The sequence below is a fragment of the Panthera pardus genome, unplaced genomic scaffold (assembly GCF_024362965.1).
Source record: "Panthera pardus isolate Hobbes unplaced genomic scaffold, ASM2436296v1 HiC_scaffold_1, whole genome shotgun sequence".
Lineage (NCBI taxonomy): Eukaryota > Metazoa > Chordata > Mammalia > Carnivora > Felidae > Panthera > Panthera pardus.
Window position 1 is genome coordinate 44,722,181 of NW_026526654.1, and position 16,391 is coordinate 44,738,571.

Below are 16,391 nucleotides of genomic sequence, written 5' to 3' on the forward strand. Positions count from 1 at the left end.
TGCTCTGAACCATGAAGTCCAGAACTTCCATTCTCTTCAGTTATCTTGCAGTAGAATAAAGGGAAAAGAGAAAGCCAGTTCTGTTTTAATCTTTAGAATCATTTGAGAGAATGTTTATACCAAATAAAAATTGCAATCATTATTTTAAATATTATATTAATGTTTGGGAAACAAGGAGCCAATGCTTCATTCATTTATTTTATTAACGGTTAGTTATTTTAAATGGAAAACACTGTGTTAAAATAGAGTTGGTATCTGAATAATATATTTGTCTAAAGGAATAAAGGACCTCATTATTTTAAAATGTTTCTTCTTATAGCTACTACTAAAGCTACTTCTACCTACATTTTATTGGTCATTATTTTTAAAGAGGAATCATAAAGTAAATTCATTTATTTTTATTTTTCTTGTTTTACCTACAAATTTTCAGTGTATATTCCTGATATTACAATAAGTAAGGTTAATGTAATTACCGCAAACCATAAAAACATACCTATTATCCTTCGTGCCTGCACAGAAGCCCATCTCTGTGCCCAGGGTACAGTTTAAAAGACTGGCCTGGCAGTGGGGATTGGACCATGTGCCTGACACACTTAGGGAAAACTGAGGAGACAGATTCCTGAGCCAGTCAGAACTGAAAAATAAGCAGACAGAAGGCTAAAGGCTCTGCTGTGAGGCGTCATCAGATACACTATCCTAGGATGGAAGCTGAAACTTTCAGATACGTGTGAAGACATGGTGGTCATCAGGAGACACAGCCCAGAGAGACTGCCTGCCCGCTAGGACCCAACTGAGCACTTTGATGGGTGACCTCTTCCCCGCCAAGGGTGGGAAGACATGTCAAGCACATCTGCCTGGGTTTTAGTTTCTCCAGATTTCTCACCCACCCCCTCATGTCTTGAACTGACTAAATAAATAAATAAATAAATAAATAAATAAATATCTTTTCTAGGAGACTAGCGACTCTTTACTGCCTTTTACTGCAAAATGTATGCTAAGAATAAGAAGAATCCTAAGAATCAAAAGAATCCTAGTACGAATAGAATTTTGTGTGTGCTTATGTTGGTTTAGGGAAGACAAAAGTTTTGATAATTGACATAAGTAAAGTCCTTTGAGAATGCAAGAAAATGGGCAAAGATGAAACTTCAATCTTAGGAAAAGGAATTGCATTTTCTTTACAAACAGAGGGAAGGAGATAACAGTGGGATTTGAGGCTTGTATCCATCATTTACCCCTGCATGTCAAACTACCTCACCAGATCACAAGGATTTACTATTCACACTCCTGTAGGCTAGCAGGGCTCACTTGACTAGCTTTCCTATTTCTCGTAAGTCGGCTAAGATCACTCACGCTATAACATCAAATTATGGAACCGAATTACAGCGTGTTAATGAAGTTTCAATATGTTTTTGGGTACTTCATATTATTTCAGGGCGAAGGTAAAAAGGTATTTTTTAAGGAATTTACTTCTCTCAATATGTGAGAGTTTATCAGAAAGCTAGATTGTTTTTAAAGATTAAAATTATTTGTATGTTTCAGATATCACAACTAAGGATATTCTGTCAATAACTTTGACTTTAACTTGCTTAAATTATGGTTTTCAACTGAATATTGAGGATTATTCAGATATCTGTGACCAGTACATAAACTCTGAAAAGAAAGTTTCATTTTTTTTTTTATAGGCTATGCAATACCCTTGGTGAAAAGTAAGTATTATAAGCATTATCCCAATGATATTTTTTTCATTGCGAATTTGGGTTTCTTTGGTTGACTCCCTAAGACAGCAGTTCCCTAACTATAACCTAAGAAACACATGTATTCAATTAAGAAAGTATTCCTTAATCAAATATATGTGTGGCAAACTCTACACAGTATGGCCTTTCCTAAAATTGTTACAAAGTGTGTTATCATATGAAAGACATAAAGAAAAAGAATACTTCACTAAAGAAATCTGATTAACTTTCTTTAACCTGCGTTTTCTCATACTTTCTTTAACCTGCGTTTTCTCATACTTAAGCATGAAACTATTTCTTGTAACATGCTGCTTCTTACCCAGATCACCAATTTGGAAAATGTTATTTAGTGGCATGCAATTTGTACAGTATTTGCTTGCTTTTTAAAAAGGATCCCAATCTTAATATAGGATCCAAAAATAAAGTTTAAAATGGTAAGAATATATTTTAAGACAAATTTATTTGATTTAGTTTTTTATCTCTACCACTACTAAGGTTTTAGTAAGTGTAATCAATCAGTCTATTTTTTGCAATCTCCTTTCTGTCTACTTTTTTTCCTCACAGCAAAAATATCAGCTTTACAGGGACAAAGTGTATTAAATTATGTGAGCGAAAGAGAAATCTTTATTGTAACATTGCTTCTAAAAACTACTTTCTCAATCAAATTAGGACTCACTTTTCCTATCACTGTATATATTTTTAGGATATCGAGCAATTCTAACTTTATATTTTTATTTTTCACAAGATATGTAGTTAAGGAAATGAAATCTATCATAGTTGGAATCATGCAAAATTGCTAAGATTCTATTTCTTTTGATCTGCCTAAAAATGGAAATTTTATACTTTTCAGTGTATTAGAATCCATCCACACTTGTTCAAAGACATTTCAACTGTTGTATTCAACTTCCGCTTGTTTGTTATTTGATTTCTTCATTATATATTATAGAAATAAAGGAGAGCCTGAATATGCGTACTCATTTGAATATTAAGTTGGCTATGCATACACTTTAGAAATTACGTAGCTGAAACAATGTCATTCTGATTGCAACACATTGACATAGCCGAGTAGCAACTGGCTGCCAGCTTCTAGTCTCTGCCATTTTATAGTTTGTCTGCTATGGACAAACTTAACCAGAGTTTTGAAAATGTACACATTTTTATTCTATACATCAGTAGGAACTCTAATATATCCTCTACATGTACTATTTATTTGCTTTATTATTTTACTATTTAATATTTATTCAATAACTATCCTGAAAAAGTATTGAAGGTACTCAAAAGTGATTTATAAATAAAGATTGCTTATATTTGCAATGTAATTGTGTATGATCTTTCAGTGGGCCTTCAGTTTATTTTGTTTCTTAGAATTACAGTGAAATCTGTACCTCATTTTAAGTCAGATTGCCAAAATGCTACATAACTAAATCATAACTAATTTTTCTGTGTCTTACAGAGAATTCTAGTTTATCATTGTGTTCCTGCTGAAGTCAAATAAAGGAAATAGTTGTGTGAGGAGTTATCATTGTACTTTCTGTAAAAACATCCATTGTGAGCATTGGATAATATTTTATTCAATGTTCCTTATTTTAAAAGAAAAAAAAACTTGGAGATTTTACTTTCAGAACTATGGAACAAAAAAAGCCAGTTTCTTCTGATGAATCCGTATGCTTCCTTCAAGATAAAAAGAGACCGGTTGTCTGTAATATTTTCCTTTTGACTTGAGCCACTTGGAACCCCAGAGTTACGTTTGCTTTTAATTGCAATACCTTCAGCATGATTTTTGAAATATCTTTTTGTTTTCTTGCTCTGATGCTTGGTTTTAACCCTTATGTTAGGATTCTTGGTGTTTTTTTCTTTTAAACCATAAGTCCAGTTTCTATTTCTTTAAATAGGTTGAATATTAAAAAATACATAAAATATACCAGATGACGGGTGCCTGGGTGGCTCAGACGTTTGAATGTCGGACTCTTTTTTTTTTTTTTTTTTTAATGTTTATTTATTTTTGGGGGAGAGAGACAGAGAGACAGAGACAGAGCGTGAGTGTGGGAGGGGTAGAGAGAGAGGGAGACATAGAATGTGAAGCAGGCTCTGGGCTCCGAGCTGTCAGCACAGAACTCGACGCAGGGCTCGAACTCATGAGCTGTGAGATCATGACCTGAGCCGAAGTCAGCCGCTCAACCCAGGGAGCCACCCAGGCACCCCTTGAGTGTCTGACTCTTGGTTTTGGCTCATGGTTTGTGAGTTACAGCCCTGCATCCGGCTCTGTGCAGACAGTTCGGAGCCTGCTTCGAATTCTCTCCCTCTCTCTCTGCCCCTCCCCACTCACTCTCTGTCTCCCTCCCAAAATAAATTTAAAAACTTAAAAAAAATTTTTTTTAACATACCAGATGAAACAAGCCTTCAAAATCACCATTATATTTTTAAACAGACAGAAAAATAATAATGCCTGTGACAGCAAATGGATTTGTAAATACAAACTTATAATGGCTTGGTAGAAAAATAAATGATGGAAATGAGGGCATTTTGAGAGGCTCTTCACATTCCAAAGTCTCATAAAAATTACCAGGACTCAGTAGGAATCTATGTAGTTGCCAGTGTTCCCAGTTGAGGTTTTTATCAAAAGGTCTATTTCTGGGATTCAGTAAATAGTATGTCACCACAGTGGATAGACAGATTCTACCAAATATTAACCCTGCTAGCATTGTGTCTTCAGGGTTCAGTGCTGACCATCACTTCAGGTTATGCAAAGTGTTCAAATGCCAAATCGGGTAATGCCCATTTTCACTGATAACCAACCATTGCAAACATCCCAGTCTTTTGTCAGCACAGCGGGCCTGGAGCCATCCATCAGTGCTGGTAGTTCTGTCATATGCATTTAACTTCAGCATCAGCCAGCAGCTCAAAGTCTTTGTTACTGAACACTGTCATTGCCACTGTTAGGGTAAGGGAAAGACAAAGCTGGAAGTTTGGGGTTTTTCTGTGGCTTTCTTCTGTCTTTTTTAAATGTTCCTCTTGGGCAGCTATTAAGAAAAATTTTTCTTTGTAGGATTACTGACCCTGATGTGGAAGACAGAAAACCTTTGGAGTACGTAATCTACCACACCGCTTCCTGAAATTTTATGAAGTCTTTTGATTTGGAAGTAAGGGTTGGAGTTAGTTAATAACAATTGCTGCATTGCTTGTTTTAAATTCCAAAATGGAACAATGTGCTTTCACCAGGACAATATTCATACCATATGCTTCTTAATGTTTTGATTCTCCAGGGTACAGTTGAGCAATCTGAACATCAGATAATGTGTTCTATCCTCCCCAGCACCTAGGTCATATTCTGGGAATAAATTAGGCTTAAAGAAGTTCATTGAGTCTTTCAGCCCACTGGGGTACCATTTAAGGAAATCACATGTCCAGGACAAGGGGTGTTGCTGTCTTCCCAGTATCTGAAATAAAGATTTATTTCAAGCCTTGGCAGAGGAGTGGACCAGCTAATTGTTACAGTTTTAGTCTTTGGTTACAACATGCATAGACATACTTTCTGAGAAGGTGATCATATCCAGTGTGTACTGAGATAGGGTGAAGGACAAGGGATGAATGGTTCAGGACATCATGAATCAATAATGAGATCAATTCATATATTACACCACCTCTCACATTTGACTTGTTAAAATTTCTTGGTTTTATTATTTTTTCGAAGAGATAAAGTTTTAACAAAGAGGTTATTACTTCAGATGGGCTCTAACATATACAAGGAGATGAAGTAATCATAAGTGAAAACACATTCAATAGTTTAGGTCTATTTGAAAGAGAATATCTTTTATGAGAGAGAAAACTGCAAAGACAGAAAGAATGCCTTGAACATATATCTAATAAAAATATCTTTTCTTCAAAGGGCTCAAAGCATTTTAATAAGTTAACTTGCCCTTAGAACTTCTTTGTCAGAATGCTGAAACCATAAAACAAACAGAAACTAAATCATCCTTATGTTTATTGTCTGAGAGAGGAAAATGTCTCCGCTAGATAGAAGGACAATCTTTGAAAGATTCACTGCTACGCAGCTTTCCCTCTTTGAATCCCTATTCTGTCTTCTCTCACATATGAACAGATAAATAAATGTACACATCCCTTTATTTTCTAAACTCATGGTTTAGAATATTTTCTTTGCCCATCTAGCATGAGTTTCCAAGAGCCACTTAGCATGAAGACTACCATGTCATTGGTTAAACGTGTTACTGAGAATTAGAAAATGATTTATCCTTTTAGTTGTCCCTTAAAAGTTGATCACTAGGATGCTGTTTTTACCCTCGATAAAATCCTAATTATTCTAGATAGTAAAGACAACACTGTGTGTAGAAGCATTTTCCAATTTCTTGCACTGTGTGGAGAACCAAATTGGAAAAACAAATGAAGCAGCTATTACAATTGCAAAGCAACTAGCTCAAAATGACACAACACAAATTAGGTATATATCTACTAAGGGAACCAGTACATAGAGTAGAATAAGAGACTCTTAGCAGGGAGGGAAAACTGAGAGTCAAATAGAAGGAAGTGATAGTAATATGCCAAAAAACAGTATTAACAGAGTAATCAATGAAAGACTTTACCATAACATGTAAAGGGCTTTCATTTATAAGAAAAAAAAAAGTATAAACATAAAACTTCACGCATACAAACGTGTTCACAAAGGCAGAATATAATTTAATGTATTAGCATCAATCCTTTAAGCATAGACCAGTCTGGTTTCCCAACATCTTGACTTAAAAGCCAATGGATCACGGGGTACCTGGGTGGCTCAGTCGGTTAAGGAGCTGACTCTTTATTTCTGTTCAGGTCATGATCTCATGGTTTGTGAGTTCAAGTCCCGCATAGGGCTCCATGCTGACAGCACTGAGCCTACTTGGGATTCTTTCTCTCTCCCTCTCTCTGGCCCTCCCCAACTCGTGTGCACACATGCTCTCTCTCTCTCTCTCTCTCTCTCTCAATCTCTCTCTCAAAATATATAAACCTTAAAAAAAATTAAAAAATCCAATGGATCAGTAAAGAGCTCAGATATCCTTCAATCAAGAGCTAATACTACTTCAGTCTAAACCACCATTATTTCTCCCCATGATATTCTTTCATCTGGTATTTCTGCCTTTATTCTTGATTCCCCTAGTACGTTCTCAACACAACAGCTGAAATGATTCTTTTAAAATGTTAAGAGCTATGTCACCCTGCAGTCCTAAACCCTTCAATGGCTTTCTATCCAACACAGAGTACAAGCCGAATTCTTACCAGGCCTCTGTGAACTGCCTTCCTCAGCGCCCATTAGCTTTCTGACTTACTCTCTTACTAACTCTTCTCTTGCTTACCCTTCTCTGGCCACACTGGTCTACTTGCTGCTCATCAGGCACACTATCTTAGTCCATTAGGGCAGCTATAACAAAAATACCATAGATTAGGTGGCTTAAATACAACATCCATTCCTCACAGTTCTAGATGCTGAGAAGCCCAAGATCAATGCACAAGCAGATTTGGTATCTGATGAGAACCATGTCCTGGTTCATAGATGGCACCTTCTTACTGTGTCCTCACATGGCAGAGGGGAGCAAGGGAGTTCACTTGGGTCTCTTTGATAAGAGCACTAATACCATTCATGGGAACTCTGTCCTCATGACCTAATTTCTTCCCAGAGGCCCCATCTCCTAGTACCGTCACACTGGAGTTTAGGTTTTCACACACATATTTTAGGGAGACACATACCAACAATATTCCCATCTTAGGGAGTTTGCATTCGCTGTTCGCTCTACCTGCAACAATCTTCCTCCAGGAAACGAAAGCTTCCTCTTTCTCACCTCTTTCAAGTGTTTGCCTGGATGCTAACTTCTTCATGGATTCTACCTTTGCCAACCTATTTAAATTTACAATCTACTTACCACACCCACCTCTATCTCCTAATTTTTAATTTGGCCCACGATGCTCCTTGTTTTCCCTTTCACTTACCCCTTTCTAGAATTCCAACATATTGCATAATTTAGTTGTGTCTATTTTATGCCTCCTATCATTACTATGCAAGTTTCACAAGGGCAGATTTTCTTTTTTTTTTTTTTCTGGTGTTAACAGGGCAGTGGATGTAAACATTGATATAATCCAATTATCTCGAAGCATTCCAGGCTTAGTTAGCCAGGTCATATAAGAGAAACAAGTGTTGCAAGAAAGAAGGCAAGGGTTGCATTCTAGTCATGTTTGTATTCCCTTAATTCAGCATTTGGCACATTATAGGTGTTCAGTATAAATTTGCTCAACTAAACTGAATCTCTAAGGATTTTTTAAAAATTCTAAGGGGCAGTGAATGATGAGAAAAGAAAATGTAACTAATATTCCAGGAATGAATCACAGTTGAAAATTTTTGGCATAAACTGTGGGGGGTTTTGTTGCCTATAGCCATTTAAATACTGTTATTCTTAGATATTTTTGTTTGCTTGTTGTTGTTTTTTTTTTTTCTTGTATAATCAAACCAGTAATCTGACTTATAAGTAAATAAGAGAGAAATGCTATAAGCCCAGAGTTTTGAAGGAATGTATGCTTGCTTCATTTGATTGTTTGTGTTACTTTTTGTCCCCATGGAACCAAACTCCTCAGAATTTTATCTGTGACACTACTTGCCATTTGTTTGGTTATATATGGGAATTTGGCAATAAATCATTTCTATTCAAGTCATTCTATAAATAGTAGAATTCCTGTAAGAAAATTCTTCTCTATACATTATACTAATAGTTATATTAGAATATGTGAATCCTGAAGAAAATGCACTACAAATTTGTTTGGGATTGAGAAAATTATGGCATACCTGTATTTTATGAAATATCAATTACCAGTTGATAAGAAGAAAGTAGATAATAAATAGTTTGGGAATGCTGTGGGTTTGATGGATGAGCATGTGTGTGTGTGTATGTGTGTGTGTGTGTGTGTGTGTGTGTGTGTGTGTGCGTGCGCATGTGAGCATATGTGCAGGCGCACACACTTGTTTTGATGGTAGCAGTAAGACTGATGATGTCCTTACTTTATTTTTTCAGAAAGAGACAAAGGGTTGGTAACATAAATAAATAAAGTCAGTAAGTAATCACAAATTGGACTTCAGGCAGGAGTAGTTCCAAAGTACTAGAAATGGAAAGAAAAAGTTGAAATAGTTTGAATTTATAGAATCCTCCTTTAAATAGGGTTTCCTATAAATTATATTAAATGCTAAATGTAGGTCTGGTTTTCTATTTTGTGTTGAATTCTCATTGTTACACTCTTTTAGAAGGCAAGCAAAACATATTTTTATGAACACATCTATAAGTTATCCAGTTTCACTGTATCCTTCTGTGTGGAAAATTCACTCTCTATTCTAAGATACTTCCCTGAAATTTTCTATTAATTTCCCTGGATTTAAAGACTATTTGTTCTACAGTGAATAATTTTTATTTCTTTCAGGGAATGAATCAGTCCAGAAAAATGTTATACTGCACTAGAATCTAGGCATTTTATGGGACTAAAGTGGTTTTGTATGTCTAAAAGAATTGTATACGCTAAATAAAGTTCTGTATTGAGAAACCAAATACAAAACCAATGAGAGACCAAGTCTCAACTGCTAATAAACAATAGAACAATGTGAGTAACAATAATAAACAAAGAACAATGTGAGTTCCACATCCTCATCCTAACAGGTGGACTCTTGCTCTATCAATTTACTTGAGACTTCAAGCCAGTTGAAAAAGCACCTGGGGCGCCTGGGTGGCTCAGTCGGTTGAGCGTCCGACTTCAGCTCAGGTCACGATCTCACGGTCCGTGGGCTCGGGCCCCGCGTGGAGTTCTGGGCTGATGGCTCAGATCCTGGAGCCTGCTTCTGATTCTGTGTCTCCCTCTCTCTCTGCCCCTCCCCCGTTCATGCTCTGTCTCTCTCTGTCTCAAAAATAATAAAATAAACATTAAAAAAAATTAAAAAAAAAAAAGAAAAAAGAAAAAGCACCTATATATGGGCCACGTGCTTAACACTTTTTTTTAAATCTCACTTAAATAAAAGCTTTGAAATATAGCATAGTCTGCATTTTTCCTGATGTCATGTCATAGGTATGAAGACTAAAAGATTTTAGCCAGCCTCATAGCAACAAGTTCAAATCAGAATCAGATTATTTTCTCCCTTTAATCTTTCTACATTTTAGAATTTAGTAATAGTGTCCTATAATAATGCTTTTGTAGTTAGACTGATTAATATCAGTACGTTCCAGAAATCATGATATTATGCAGTTTATAGTAAGGGATTCTCCATTAAGATACAATGGATATCAAATTATCAGAAGATAATTTAATATTTACTAATCTGACTGCATGACTATATCCATCTCTACTCCCTTCAAAAACAACAACAAAACAAAACCAAACAAAAAACTCGGTCAGTTTGGAAACTCTTGTTTTGAATAACCTTTTTTAATCTTTTGTTGTCTTTTGTCATCAAAAGTAAAATCAATCCTTCTTTTCCACAGTAATTTCCTAATAATTGCTGGGTCCTATATAACATATATTTTTTAAAGCATTGTCTTCCTATTTATACTTGTTGATTGATATAATTTTCATTATAAAATTCTCCTTTTAATCCTTTCAAATGTTCTTGTTTGGTCACTTTTCTCACTGCAGTAATTTTTTAAATACCTGAACTCACAGAGGTTCGTTCTGAAAATTGGAAAACTCTAGTGATTCGATGATGGGGTTCATAGATGCCACGGTTTGATATATGAATTATGCTATAACTCTAAAAAGCATAACATTTACAATTCTGAAATAGTTACCAAGTCTGTGATTTATTCCAAAATATAATGCTGGTTTAAAGTCTTGCTTTCATGATCTTGGGATTGTGATGGTTTGATGCGATAGTCTTGTGATTCATGAGGATGGCTCATTCATTATTTTTGAGTGGGATAAAGATAGTAGAGCTTATTTATAACTCCCTTAATTGTTTGAAGCTAGAGATGGAGACATAAAATTCTACAACTTAGTTTGCCCTATTCTTGCTTATGTTGTATCACAAGGACAAAGATTCATTAAAGAGACCTTTAAAATGTGTTAATCTAGGTACTTTAATGAAATTTGTTTGCAGGGCAACCTGTCCCACTTATTTATGCTTAGTAGTATTCATACATAATGGTAATGTGACTGCTCATCTCTAAACCATTAAGGAAAGAAATATGAGAAAAGGGTGCATGATGATTAATTTGGGGTGGACTGCTAAGAAGTTTTTTGCCTTTTAAAGCAAACTATGCTTATCTTACTTAGCCTTTTAAAAAAACATTAAAATTTGAATTAAAATATGCAGCAGACCAGGAACACTGTAAAATTGAAAAGGTAAGTAGTATTTATCACCGTGAATAAAGTATGTGAAATAGATTTAACACATAGTTTCTAAGAAGTTAAAGGCTTCAGTGTTCTGTTTTAGGTTATACCTAAAAAATAAATTTCTTTTAAGAGTATTTTACCTACTGTTCCACTATCTTTATATCCCAAACAAGATATGTTATAGATCACTCTTGGGTTTGCTTGAATACAGAAAGAATGGCTGTTTTCTTAATTCAGAATTTGAAATAAACTGGTAGAAAATTCACCCTAATGGATGGAATTTTATAAACAAAAATTGTAATAATATAAAAAAGAAAGATGCTTGTCTGGCTCACTTAGGAGAATATGCAACTCTGGATCTCCATATGGTGAGTTCAAGCCTCACGTTGGGTGCAGAGATTACTTAAAAAATAATAATCTTTTTTTTTTTAAAGGAATGCTAGAAAAGATAGATATTTAAAAGTGGAAAAACATGGAGTGCCTGGATGGCTTCGTCAGTAGAACATCCGACTTCAGCTCAGGTCACGATCTCATGGTTCATCGCCCAGAGCCCCATGTCGGGCTCTGTGCTGACAGGCCTGGAGCCTGCTTCGGATTCTGTGTCTCCCTGTCTCTCTGCCCCTCCCACCCCCTTATGCTCTGTCTCTCACTCTCTCTCAAAATTGAATAACATTTTTTTAAAAAGTGGAAAAACATTTGAAAATAAAGTTATAGTTTGAAAAGTTGTAAGGGTATAAAACAGCAGGTAAGTTTTAACTTATCTATGGTACAACTTAACAAGTGAATCTCAGTTTTTAAGGGGTATACATTGCAGGAGAGCATTCACAGTATTTGCAAACATGGCAATGAGCTACAATCCAGGCCTATGTGGTAGCACACAAGAAAGAGGTAGAAGCAGATTTTCTGATAATTTTCTCATAATTTGGTAATCTGGGGTCTTTATGCAGGATGCAGCCAGATGGGGGAATCACCAAACGAAGGTGCCCCTGTGGCTTTCACAATTGCCATAGTTCACCTGGTTAACCTTAACGAGAAATTCTGAGAACTGTCTCTGATCTTTTTTATCTAACTCTCCTAAAAACTAAAAGGACTTGGGTTAGGAGATTAAAAATATATTAAGACAAAACAGAAGCTAGAGCTTTGTTTTACAGAGGAAATTGCCTAAAGAAATAGTTTGAGTCTCTTTTGCCTTGTTTTATTTTTAGTTTATTTTTGTGCATTTCTATCATATAAAAGATTTACAGCAATGTGTCTCCAAGTGGAAACTCAAGAGATTATATTCTCAGTCCCCTCACCAGGCAGGTAAGATATCATTTACCTGTTTTACAGAATAGACAACAGAGCTCTCAGAGGAAGTAAAGAAATTTTCCTCAGCCACATGTGACAAGGGAGTCAAGAATAGACAAGTAAAGGTCTCACGTCTCTTGTTTCTATAGTATTTTCAGCATATATGCTTCTGATTTCTTAAAATATAAACCATTAAATAAATCTAGTGTTAGGTACCCAAAATTTATTTTCAATCTTACTTAAAGTTACCAATGATGCAGAAAGGAGTCTGAGTTATTACATCCTTTTGCATGTGATTTTAAGGTTAAAAATAAAAAAATATGAGGTCAAAAAGTTTTTATCTATTAGTTCTGAAAATGCCCTCATTTGACTGTGATTGACAATTTTTGACAGTGACTGACAGATTCTCATGAGCAATGATAAAAATGACAGCCTTAAGTATTTTGAAGAAGTTACATTTTAAAAGAATTACGTTGTAACTAGATTAACAGTAGACATGGAGAGTTGACCATTACTCTTTACTTTACTGGATGATCACTCCTTATAAAACAGATAATCATTCCTACAGGTTCTTCCTGAGATTCCAGTAAAATAGAATTCTCTTTCAGATAAGACTTTTATTTTACAATGAAGCCTAAATTAACCCATTAGGTCAGTCACTATGCCTTAATACGTCGATCATTCACTGCAGAATGTTGCAGAATAGGCATTGCTTAATTACCCAGTATGAGCTCTTTGGATGCACACACAGTACTTTTTCTTGAATTCATGCAAAATGACAGGACAATTAAACCAAAACCACCTCCAGGTGTCACTCCCCTCTAGACTCAGATTCATGTTATTATAATTCTGACTGGTTTTCCAATGAGTTAGAAAATCCTTTGGTCTTGTAGCATAAAGTCAGATGTACCCGTTTTTAGTTCTTAGAGAAAATCGAAGCTTCAGCTATGAGCTTCATTCATTCAGGATCTCATCTAGGAAAAGAAGGATGATTTTTGACATACGTAATGTGGCTAAGAGTCAATCCAGGTATCCTTTCAACAAATCTCCCAATAAAAGTTAATTTTGTCTCCTAAGCAAACAGTTTTTCCTAAATTTCTTCATTTTTGTCAATGTTATTATAGCTCTAAATAATTATCAGCTGATATTCATTTTGTCTTCTTGCTGTCTTTTTTGATACAGTTCCAATTTATTCCTATATATTGTTAATTTTCTTTTTATAACATTTCTTGTATTCTTTTTTTTTTTTTTTTAAATTTCCAACATCATCAGCTTTCCTGTTGTTCACATCATTAAACTTAGATATTACAATGGCTTCTGTCAGGTCCAAAAACAAATTCTCACAAGGGCAGAAGAAAGAAATCATGCTTAACAGCAGTAACATGTATGAAAAAGCAAGAGTATTGATTGGCAATATACTTAACATTAATCAACAGCCATTCATGTTGGGTTGCAGTGTTAGAAAAATAAGCATTAAAATATAGAGTTTAGGACAGTATGGTATGATGGGTTTTTGAATTTCATGATCCGGATTTGAATCTTGATTGTCTGACCTTAACTAATGGCCAGATTTCTTCATCTGTAAGATGGAGATAATGATTAACCATCACTTATTATGTTTACTATGTGCCAGGCAATAAGTGGTTTCTTTATATGTCTTATTCCATTTAACCTTCACAGTAACCCTGTTAAATGAATAGCATTATTATCCTCATTTTACAGAGAAAAATAATGAGTCCCAGGATGGCAAATTAATTTTTTTCCAATATCACACAGCTAATATGTGACAGAACATGAATTCCAACACCTGGCCCCAGACACAAGAGCCTGTGATTTAACCACTGAGATTTGAGTGAAATTGTGCATGTTCACAACTGACATTGGGTCACACACTTAGTAGGTGTTTAGCAAATGGTGATTTTGTTCCCATGTAACTTGATTATATAGTGTTCTTGGTAGACCATACTTTAGGTACTAGATTCATTTCTAGCTATGTATTAAGAATGTATTGTCAACTAAACTGAGTTAACCATTTGAAGAATGAATAGGATATTGAAATGCACCATAAGTAGCAACAGTGAAGTGTTGGGCATATTCAGTTCAAAGAAAAAAGTACCCTGACTGCACATGATACCTGCTTTCAAGGTGAAAGAGAGTACATTTTGCATATGGCCCTAACACAGTGGAACTTGATGGGTGAAGGCTATGTATAACATGAGGTTTCTTAAATCAATGGGGAAAGAAAGCTCTTTCTAGCAATCACGGTTGCTCCATGGAAGACTGCCTCCAGTAAAAATACTCAGAATCCAAAAAGTATACCACACTTGGCCTTGGTTACATTCAGAGTCTTTGGCTAGAACCATCTTTTTATAAGACTTCTGGTTGAAAACTTGAGTTCAATAGTGTCACCATCCTTTGTCAAGCTCTACCTCAGCCCCAAATGTGCAATTCCTCATGCACTTGTTTTGGGTATGACCTGTCATCCTCTCATCTCCACAGTTTAGATGTTCTTTTTTTTTTTAAGTTTATTTAGTTATTTTCAGAGAGAGCAAGTGGGGGAGGGGCAGAGAGAGAGACAGAGAGGGAGAGAAAATCCCAAACAGGCTCTACACCGTCAGCACAGAGCCTAACGTGGGTCTCAAACCCATGAACCATGAGATGATGATGACTTGAACCTAAGTCAGATGCTTAACTGATTGAGCCACCTAGGCGACCCCCACAGTTTTGACATTCTATCCCTCCCCTACTGTCTCCCCACTGCTATGTCTTATGTCAAAACTTTCCATCCTGGTCTCTAGAAATCCTGACCCATGATTAACAAACCTCCTGATGGCATCATCCTCTTCACTCACTGCCCTAATTGTCTCATGTCTTATCAAAAATCTGATGCTCCTTTGAATCAAATTTTCCCCTGCTTTACCTTCCTGTGTCAGTGGCCGATTTTCTTATATTCTTGTACCACAGGGCCAAGACTTGGGTTTACCTTCTTGATCTCCAGGGCCATTCCAAACAATTACTCTTTAATTCCTGTCATCTACCTATATAGCACTCTACCCATCCTCATCATTGTAGAATTTCCTCCACATTTTTTTTTGAGAATTTTGGTATTTTTCTCATCAGTGCCGAGAGTGATTTTAATATCTACCTTGTGGAATAATCCAACTGCCCAGCCCTTGCTCTTCCTTTTACCAGCTTCCTTCCCCTCTGCTGCATTTCAGAAATGTATTTCCAAGGTTATATTATAGATATCTCTCACATCTGCCATGCAGCCTGGCAAATACCAAAAATATATTTGGTTAATACAAATTTGCCTACCCAAATTTTCTGTTGGAATTTAAACATCTCACTTCATTTGTCTAATTCAAATCTCCTATCCTTTCTCTTTCTCTTTACAAACTTTTTCTCTTATACTCCCTCTTATACTCTCTCAGACTGGACAGTTTCCATCTCTCATCTGAACTTTACCTCCTTCCCTCTATAGTTTAGACTCTATGGCTCATCTTTTCAGTGGCTTAGATGCTTTTATTCTTTTGTTGTTGTTTTTTTTTTCTCTTCTTCTTTCACCTTACTCTGAAACAACTCAGCTTTTAGAGATACCCAAGCCCTTCCCATCTTAAAACAATGGAACCTTTGAACACATATTCTCCTGTAGGTACTGTTTGTTTGTTCATTCTATGGGTAAAAGTCTTGAAACTTTTAGAAAATAGACTCTACAGATGCATTTCCACTTCTTTATGTTCCAGTCATTCACTCATCATGCCAATGAATCTGGTTTCTGGTTTCACTACTTCACTGAATCTACTTTCACTAATATCTACATTGCCCTCAATATTGCCAGATCCAGTGAAACATTTCCTATACTTATCCTACTTCATGTCTCTATGGCAATTACTCTCTATGGTACTCATTCCTTCTTGAAATCCTTTATCCTCTGAGCTTTTGTGATCCTTCTCTCAAGGAGTCCCTCCTTTCACTCTGTTTCTTCTATTCTATCATCTCCCTGTACTCTTTTTTTCCCGACCCAGA